We start from the raw sequence: 7,598 nt of genomic DNA, 5'->3' as shown, positions 1-7,598 counted from the left end.
TCCCGACTGTTTCACTTCCCCAAGGGGTTTCACTTCCCTGCAGCCCAGGGAGGGAGGGCCGCCCGCATGTGCATGTTTCTACGTGTGTGTGAACATCCACGTGTGTGCTTGTGCGTTTCTGGGGGTTATACGCACATGTGTGTCTGTGTGTGTGCGTATAACCCCCAGAAACGCACAAACGCACACACAGACTCAAGCTGTGTGCAGGTGGGTTGTGCTCATTTGTCTGGGGTGTGAGTCGCGGTGCACTGTGCCTGTATGACCCGGAACATAGTTCTGGACCACACGGACCCCTGTGAGGCACTCAGACCCGCTCACGAACTTTGGGATGTGTTCCCCTCCTCAAAGCGCAGGGTGAAGTGTGGGCCAGCCCACTGGACAGCAGGTAAACAAGTAGGCAGGTATAATAAAAGGTAGATGTTTGGGACTTCCGCGGAGGGCCAGTGGTTAGGACTCAGCCCTTGCACTGCCGAGGGCCCGGGTTCAATCCCTGGTCAGGGAGCAGATACCCTGCAAGCTGCACGGCGTGGCTAAAAAGAAACAAAAAGGCAGATGTTTTATGGAGAATCAGGGATGTCGGGGAAGGACAGTGGAGGATGCAGGGCTGGGAGGCCGAGGGAGGCGGGAAGGGTAGCCCCTCCGGGAGGGAAGGCAGGGTGGACACAGCGCTGATGCCCAGAGGCTTTGATCAGGCCGAGCCTCATACCAGCCTGGCCATGCACAGCGGTGTGACCTCAGCCGTGTCATTTAAACGCTCTGTACTTCAGTTTCCTGGGCTGAAAGTGGAGCTCGTAGAAGCAGGGCTGCACACGGTGCTGCACGGGTCAGTGGGGAAGGCCTGCAAAGGGCCCAGTGCCCGGCAAGTTCCCAGCAATACGAACATCACTGTCATTGGAGTAACTCTTGTGACTCAGCCCCAGGCCAACCTAATGGCAACACCATGGTAGGCTGCCCCAGTGACCTGTGTCACACACACGGTCCACATGCTTGCCCTGCACCCCTCCCATCCCAGCCGTGCCCCACTCCTACAATGCCTTCTGCCCCAAATCACCCACAAAGCCACTTAGCAGCTCCTAATCTGCTGGAACCTCCGGGCCCCTTGTCATCACTCCAAGAAGTAAAAAGGCCATCGCTTACTAAGCAGGAAGAAATTCTAAAGATAAAATAAATAGGAATTAAGAACTCCCTCTTCAAGAGTTCAAGATTAATATATATTTTTTAAATTTTTATTTATTTTTGGCTGTGTTGGGTCTTCATTGCTGCGTACGGGCTTTCTCTAGTTGCGGCGAGCGGGGGCTACTCTTCGTTGCGGTGCGCGGGCTTCTCATTGCAGTGGCTTCTCTTGTTGCAGAGCACAGGCTCTAGGTGTGTGGTCTTCAGTAGTTGTGGCTCATGGGCTCTAGAGCGCAGGCTCAGTAGCTGTGGCGCATGGGCTTAGTTGCTCCGCAGCATGTGGGATCTTCCCGGACCAGGGCTCGAACCTGTGTCCCCTGCATTGGCAGGCAGATTCTTAACCACTGTGCCAGCAAGGAAGCCCTCAAGATTAGTTTTTAAAAGTCAGAGGAATCAGGGACTTCCCTGGTGATCCAGTGGTTAGGACTCCATGCTTCCACTGCAGGGGGCACAGGTTCGATCCCTGGTCAGGGAACTAAGATCCTACATGCAGCATGGCATGGCCAAAAAAAAAAAAAAAAAAAGTAAGAGGAATCAAAAGGAAAAAGCAAGTAGTAAAGAAAAACAACATTGGGCTTCCCTGGTGGCGCAGTGGTTAAGAATCCACCTGCCAATTCAAGGGACACGGGTTTGATCCCTGGTCCGGGAAGATCCCACATGCCACAGAGCAACTAAGCCTGTGTGCCACAACTACTGAGCCTGCGCTCTAGAGCCTGCTAGCCACAACTACTGAAGCCCGCACGCCTGGAGCCCATGCTACGCCACAAGAGAAGCCACCAGTGAGAAGCCCGCACGCAGCAACGAAGACAAATGCAGCCAAAAAAAAATAAATACATAAATAAATAAACAATAACAACATTGATTAAAGCAGAAGGTAAGAGGGCAGACCACCGACCTTGAACAGAAATCATCTGAAGATTTTAAAAATACCAGATCAGAGTTAAAGAGAAACCTTGTCTTTTTAAAAGCTTCGGTTAAAAGTAGGAGCTAATTTTCACATCTCAAAAGCTTGGCTCTGGGGCCTGCACTGGCCGGGGTGGGGTCCAGGTGCTGTGCTGCGGAATCTACCTGGGCGGGGGGAGCAGGGGACCCAGGTGGGCTAGGCGGAAACAGAGGGGCCGGCCAGATGCACATACCTGACACAGAGTCAGAAACAAGGAGGCGCAGCAGGGTCAGAGCCCAGAGACTGAGCAGAGGCGTGCAGAGCAGCAGGTCCAGGACGGCTGTCCAGGCCAACCTCTCGGGCTTTTGTAGCTACGGTCCCCTCTGAGGTCGCTCAGCCTCCAGGTGCGGCCCGGTCCAGCAGAGAAGCCGTGGCCTGTGATGACAGCTGCAGCGGGGCAGCGCGGTGAGGCCATGCCAACCACAGCTGTGCCAGTGCAGGGACCGTAAAACGTGGAGTAGGATGCTGGTCCCACACGTTCCTGACGACCACCGTCAGAAGCCGAATCGGGCTTCTGTTCAAATCAGAATCTCCAGAAAAGGGAACCAAAGCACCCTCTGGCACCACAAAATTACACCTGCACAGAATGAAGCCGGAAGGGACAGGTGGGTCATGACCCCTGCCAACTTCAAAAAAAAAAAGCACAACGTGAGAGCTGTGAATTAAGTTTTATTCGGGGCAAAATGAGGACTGTGGCCTGGGAGACAGCATCTCGGAGAGCTCTGAGGAACTGCTCCTAAGAGGCAGCGGGAAGGTCAGTACAGATGTGACTTTGGTGAAGGGGGAGGGGAGTACACACAACGCAGCACATATTTTTGCAGAAGGTTTCTGCTCGTCTCGAGGAGCAGACGTCACCATGAAGGATTTTAGTGCTCTTCTAGATATGAGGAGATGCAAGAATTGGGCTCATAAAATCTTCTCCTGAAAATCTCTAACTCTCTGAAGACCTGCTCTGCCAGTTCTTCCCAGAGCACAGAGGGCCTCATTTCAGCTCTCCACCCTGAACTCCTATCAGGGGGTGTTGAAGGTCAGAAGCTGCAGCAGCTCATGATTTAATCCTTGTAGAGGTAGATGGCAAGGGCCAATGGCAAGTACCGATTTGCAGTTGGCAGGCCCCTCATGGTCATAAATGCGACCATGCTTTGGGAGGCCTTTCACGACCATTTCGTCCCATGGCGCTAGGAGGGCTCATTCCCAGGCCCGGCGAAGCTTTCGCTATAAGCCACTCAGTGTGCTATTACTGGAGGAGGCCTTATTAACAGTAACCAAAGGTCCCTGGACCACCTGTCTTACTAGTCTGTTACGGTCCAGGAAAAAGAATTCCCTCTTATTGCATCTTCCCATATCTAGAGTTACACTATTACAATCATTGACCGCATACAGAACTATATATTTGATCAGCTGATTCAAATCGCCTAGTCATCATTATTTTTGTTGGCGGCTCAGTCACACATTTGGTAAAACAAGAAACAATAATCTTGTAAAACAGGTAAAATACAAATAATATAGCTAATAACACTAACAGAGTTATAAGTAAATATTTAAGCCAAGAGCTTCCACGCCAAACCAGTTTTTGAAGAGGTCGTTGAGACTAGGGAGTGGGTCACTTAAGGCAGAAATCTGATTTTTCATAGGGTTCATTAAACGTGTAATATTAGAGGATTCCTCAGGTATGAGAACACAGCGCTCAGTTTGAATTACGGCACAGGTGCCTCCCGAGATGCTGTAAGGATGTCAAGGGCCCGGCGGTTTCGTAGCACCGCTTTTCTCATCATAGAGACCTCAGAATTCAGGAGGCTAATAGCCTCGTTACAGTCATTTAAAGCCCGTGGAGTGAATTTTGCTAAGGCTTCAATATGGCTGATTACATTCTCCAATCCTATCGAAGGTGCAAAAATAGCTGCGAAATGGTCAGACCAGTGGAATACAGATCTCTTGACCCGTAGGACTCGTACCAATGGTAGATTAGCTGGGGTCGTCTCTAAATTGTGACGTATATGACCTTGAGTCCAAGGGAATCCCAGGGTGCGTCTTCCTATCCATCCTGGTGGAAGCCGAGGCCATAACTTAGTACCACAAATCCACTGAGCTCCATTAGGTGCAACCCAGTGAATCTCTGGTCGTCTGACCCAGTCGGTTCCATTCCAATCACTGTCTCTAAGGGTAATAATATGTAGGCGTTGTTCACAAGGCACCCGGCCTAACGTCCTGATGTTCCTAGGCTGATCGTGCTTAGTATGATTTCATTGTTCCCAGCATAAAGGAGCTTTTAAACTTAAATGAGTATAACCCGTTGTTAGCCACATCCATCCATCCCATAATTGCGGAAGGTTTCCTTCTAGTAAACGGGAGGGTAAGGTTTTGATGGAGACTCAGCTTATTGTTCTGATGGAGCTTGAGTGACCCTAAAAGAAAATTCCTATCTATGGCCAGGGTCGGAGCAGGTATTATTAATCGGCTAGGTGAGGGGATCCCACCTAGTATACCAATAGTGGCCTGAACAGGACTATAATTTCTTTCTTCTAGAATAAATTTCCTAAGGGCCATCCAATCAGAGCCTTGGAGTGGAAAAATCCACCAAGGTAACCCAGAAGCGCTAGACACAGGTAACTGGCCACAAACCCAACAGCTGGATTGATTTTTAAAACTAGCATCGTACAGGAAAACATTTGATTCATATGCAAAGGTCCAAGAAGTCGGGAAAACACTCTACGGATCAGGTCCAGTATCTCGGGTGAGCTGTCTACTTCTGAAGTCATCTTCTTCTCGTCCTGGTGTGAGTGCAGCTCTCCTCTGAGCACTGATTTTGAGGTTAGCCGTCCTCTCTATAGGCCAGTCCAGCGTAGGGGCCCTCTGTAAGCGGGAATTAATCCGAGTCAATTCCTTTCAGTTTCAGTGTGCATGAGCTAGTTAAGAGCACCTGATAAGGGTCCTTCCATCTAGGTTGGAGATATTCCTTTAAATTATGTCTTTTCCAGTATGCATAATCTCCTGGTTGCAGGTCGTGGGGCATCTGATCTTCACCAAAAGATAGATTACTGGGATAAGCTTCAGGAACAAACTTAGAGAGTTTTGTTTGTTTGTTTGTTTGCGGTACGCGGGCCTCTCACTGTTGTGGCCTCTCCCGTTGCGGAGCACAGGCTCCGGACGCGCAGGCTCAGCGGCCATGGCTCACAGGCCCAGCCGCTCGCTCGGCGGCATGTGGGATCTTCCCAGACCGGGGCACGAACCTGCATCCCCTGCATAGGCAGGTGGACTCCCAACCACTGCGCCACCAGGGAAGCCCTAGAGAGTCTTTTTAATAATTCAGTTAAACTTTACATTAATATAATGTAACAGCAAGGAACTATCCGGAAGTGAGTCTTAGTAAATACAGACCTCCACTAACAAAACTAGGATTTAATATTCATTGAAACATAATATTTTTTTCTCTAAAATTACCCTCACTTCTACCAAATATAACCAAATTAAGACTAATTTGTTGCAAAATAAGTCTGGTCTCAATAAACTTGGCCTGATGATTTATATAACTATAATTGATCATATAGACGTTTTTTGCTTTGCTGAAACTTTTGTAAGGAGTCTCAGACTGAACGTTTAAAAGACCTATCAGGGCTAGGTAAATCACACCATGGGCTTATCACAGATTTTGCCTAACAGATCTGGGTGAATTCCTCCCTTTTCAAGGTCACCAAAATACCTTGAGATTTCTGTACCTGTTAGTGAGGTAGCATTCCTAATTTATCTGATAAAGCTGCTGGGAACCTACGAATTTCCAATCTCTGGAGGAATAAGATAGAGAGAAAAGATAAATGTGTCAATCCTGCTTACAAAGGTATAATTTACCAAGTTACTGTAAGTCATAATGAGTTTGAGGGGAAGGTTTCCCTTATACCTGGAAAACACAGATTTAAACCAGTAATTTTTCAGTTGGAAACCATAAAAATGCTGACCATATTCACCACTTCACTCAGTCCTGTATAACTAATCCTTTTTGTTAACAGTCTGTGAAGCCATCACGTTTCTCATTAGAATTCTTTAATTTCTTACCCAGTTCAGCATTAGGAACTGAAAGTCAGAAACTTGTATTCATCCAGAAGTCCTTTCTATAAATCTCCTTGAAGAGGAAGCATTTTTGCAAAGGCATCAGAATAAAACCATAACTGTGTATAATGACAAAAGACTTAAGAAGGCTTGTTTAAGGGACTCCCCCGGTGGCACAGTGGTTAAGAATCCGCCTGCCAATGCAGGGGCCACGAGTTTGAGCCCTGGTCCGGGAAGATCCCACCTGCCGCAGAGCAACTAAGCCTGTGAGCCACAACTACAAGAACAAAAAAATTAAAAAAGAAAGCATGCTTGGGGCTTCCCTGGTGGTGCAGTGGTTGAGAGTCCGCCTGCCGATGCAGGGGACACGGGTTCGTGCCCCGGTCCGGGAAGATCCCACATGCTGCGGAGCGGCTGGGCCCGTGAGCCATGGCCGCTGAGCCTGCATGTCCACAGCCTGTGCTCTGCAATGCGAGAGGCCACAGCAGTGAGAGGCCCACGTACCGCAAAAAAAAAAAAAAAAGAAAAAAAAAAAGAAAGCATGCTTAAAATCTGATTACAATGCAATGCAATTAACAAAGTAACTTGGTTACTGCTGTGACACACAACACTTTAAGATAATAACAGGAATTATGACTGATAATGTTTTACCAGGACATATCAGAATTTGAGGAATTCCATATAATTTCTAGAATATCCATATTAATTACATTTACCATACAGTATAACCTAAGAAGATTCATTACTCATTTGACAATACTTCCCATGCAATTTAACATACCACGTGAACCTAATTAGTTTAATATCTCTTTGGGATACTTCAGGGGCCCTTTGAAGCATCCCAAAGTTAGCTAGAGGTCAAAAGGACTTCATTAGAATTTGATTTAGGAAGTTTTGTCAAAAAAAATATCAAAAGGGGTTAGAACACTCAGTCAGATAGGATCATAGGTCACTGTGAAACAATAGGTATTCACTTCACCAAAGTGACAATGAAAGATTTCAAAGACAAATAAAGAACAGATCACTTAAAAGGTAAAGAACTTAAAACCTGTTATCAGAGGCAGTTCAACACTTTAAGAGAACCTGTCTTTTTAACAGAGAGAAAAGCCAAATTCAGGTTTTGCACCAGCTTACTTTTAAAATTCATTTACTGAATTAAACTTACTCTAAACTTAGTCAGTCCTGACCTTGCACAAAATTCTTTTCTCGGGGTCTACTTTCCACAAAAGTTTCATCACTTTCTGTATCCATCACTGTATTTTTTTCCACCCAGAAGTAACCAGCTCTTTAAGCAGACTTCCTTCCTTTTCCTAATAAAATGCAATTCCATTCCTTATACCTTCTCTACTGACAACACACATCCTACTTTCCTGCTGTAGACTGAAATGTTTCCTTTATTATTTCCAGTAGCTTTAATTACATGTTTAAATTAGAACCC

This window comes from Delphinus delphis, chromosome 11 (genome assembly GCF_949987515.2).
Source record: "Delphinus delphis chromosome 11, mDelDel1.2, whole genome shotgun sequence".
Taxonomy (NCBI): domain Eukaryota; kingdom Metazoa; phylum Chordata; class Mammalia; order Artiodactyla; family Delphinidae; genus Delphinus; species Delphinus delphis.
Note: the sequence above shows the minus strand (reverse complement) of the source record.